Consider the following 2,426-nt stretch of genomic DNA (forward strand, 5'->3'; position numbering starts at 1 on the left):
GGCCCTGACAACCTTCCTGTCACTGTGGCATTATCTCATGTGTCGCTCCTGCGCTGCGTAAACGGCAACCGGCGGCAAGTTCAACCCTAACCCGTGTGTGTGTGTGTGTGTGTGTGTGTGTGTGTGTGAGGACCTTGTAAACCAGAGAAGAGCTAGATTTTTTAAAATAAAAGCATTAGTTAGTCCATTTCAGCAGAAAATGTTTACATGGTTTTGCGCATGCAACCAGGTCATTTTGTCATTTTGAAAAGTCTTTTTGTTAAGATTTGTGTTAAATGTATTTGATGTATATCTGCTTGCTGAAAAGAATATTAGAGAAAATAACAAAAGAAGAAAACGTTTTAGTCAGGAAACATTTCTTATTTATTGTGTATTAGGTGAGTCACCTCTTCTGGATGAGCTGATGTGTAATGTTTTAATGTTGTTGTTTTTTTCATGTTCTCGTGCTGTCTAATAAGTTCATGACGTGTTTCTGATGAGTTATGTGTGTTTTTGATTTGTTCAAAGATGAAGAGTGATGAGTTAGACTCTCTTGGAGGGCTGGGGAGGAAACCGTGAAGCAAAGCTTCTAAAATATGTTCCGGTTGTTTGCTGCTGCTTCCTTCTTTGTGACTTCTATCAGGGTTTCTTCTCRTGACATGAACAGACGGTCGCTGCAAGTCTGAACCTGGTTTTAGTTCTTTGCTGCAACTGGACGAGACAAATCCGAACCATGTGGTCACAGTGAGAAGCTTCCTGAAGGAGCAGCCTTCAGTCTGTTCCTGTGTGTGCTCCTCTCCTCTCCTCTCTCCTTCATGTTGACTCTTACTGCTATTTTGTGCTATAGCACTGCTAAGTCTGGATTTTTATTAAAGATGAGACTTACTGTGCTGGTTTGTGTATTTTTTTACAGTTTTTTTGTTCCTTTGATGGTTTTCCCTGTGAGTTTGTTAGCAAAATATCTCATGAACCACAGAATGGATTTTMACGAAACTCACATTATTGGATGGACATCTGCAACTGATAAACTTTGAAAATCAATACATCATGTAGTAAACAGAGAGCACAAACATAAATATAGTTCATTTATTTTTACAGATATTTGGCTAAAATTTGGTGCGGCAGCATTCACAACACATACACCAAGTGCTACACATTGGGCKATGTTTTAACTTATGTTTGCACTAACGAGTCAACACTGTTTGTGTGCTGGCTAAATGTCTCATGAACGATTGGACAGATTTTAATTAGACCTTCAGCCAGTAATCAATAGCAATAACTTTTACAGTCAGTTCAACACAAGCTGGCTAATCAACATGATAGAAAACACAAACTTGATTATAACTCAGTGGAAATGTGATRTTTTGGAAGCTGTAGATCCTTCACACTGCATTCTCGTCTTTAAACTGGTGGATGTGTTCCTTGGAGGGATGCTAAATGAATTTGAAGACCATACCTCGGGTGTCGTCGTGGGACAGGCTGAGCCTCAGCTCATCAGAGTCAGAGAGGAGGCTTCAGATGAGCCAGCATGTGTTGGAAATGTGTGCTTCTTCAGCTCTGCACTGGGGCGTCTGTCTGGCTGCAACACCAAAGGACTGCCATAAAGTGCCCCCCACCCTCTCCACCCTCCCACACACAGATGATGAGTGCTTTTATTGGTGGCGTTGTCATCTGCCCCACCAGGAGCTTCCAAAGCCATTGTGGTTCTTGTGTTTTTCTCTGCACCATATGACGCTGATAACTGCAATCTGAAGAGATAACAGGGCTGCTGCTTCCTCATCCCCTCCTCCTAATATGTGTAATAATGACTCATGTTCCTTAAAAGATGTGCAAAAGTTATCCGTTTTGATGTTTGGTGTAATAATATGAACCAAACTGTAATAATGCAACAAAGCATCGTTAGTCCTTAAAGTGAATTAAAATGTTTTATTGAAGATAAAAACAGTTGCATCTTCCTTTAATCAAAACTTTTATATCTGCACTGGCTTTGCTGCCAAACCTCTGGCCTACATGAAAAATCAAAGATGCAGAATTGCATCTGGCCCTAAGTTTGACAATTTTACCAAGAGYATGGACTAAAGTGGGACTGACTGTGATTCTCGGAGCCATTGCTCTCCAGCTGCAGGCCTCCTCAGCCTCGTCTCAAAGGGAGAAGAAAGCCCATTCTCAAAACTTTGTGTGTGTGTGTGTGGGGGTGGGGGGGTGTTTATTGGTTTATGACTGTCTTCTGGAGTTGTAGCCCGACAGACGCCCCTTCTCTTTCAGCTGCAGCGTACAACTGAAGAAGCACACATTTRAAACACATGCTGGATCATCCGATGTCTTTCTGCTTCCCTAACTCATCAGTCAAAGACCAATCACATATTTTATAGGCACGGATAAAACAAAAGTATTGTGAACAAGTGATATCGTGTTTAAAATAAAACTAAATGCCAAGTAGTTGCTGT

The 2,426-nt window shown here is 41.2% G+C and overlaps 1 long non-coding RNA gene across 1 annotated transcript in view; it reads right to left on the minus strand.

Annotated features, from left to right (window-relative positions):
• LOC106527340 (uncharacterized) overlaps positions 1-875 on the minus strand; it is a 2,581-nt gene extending 1,706 nt beyond the window's left edge. The window contains exon 1 of the long non-coding RNA XR_001311377.1: positions 13-875. This is a non-coding gene — a long non-coding RNA (uncharacterized LOC106527340). The remainder of the gene's footprint in view (positions 1-12) is intronic.
• Positions 876-2,426: the final 1,551 nt, after the last annotated feature.

The sequence above is a fragment of the Austrofundulus limnaeus genome, unplaced genomic scaffold (assembly GCF_001266775.1).
Source record: "Austrofundulus limnaeus strain Quisiro unplaced genomic scaffold, Austrofundulus_limnaeus-1.0 Scaffold319, whole genome shotgun sequence".
Taxonomy (NCBI): Eukaryota; Metazoa; Chordata; class Actinopteri; order Cyprinodontiformes; family Rivulidae; genus Austrofundulus; species Austrofundulus limnaeus.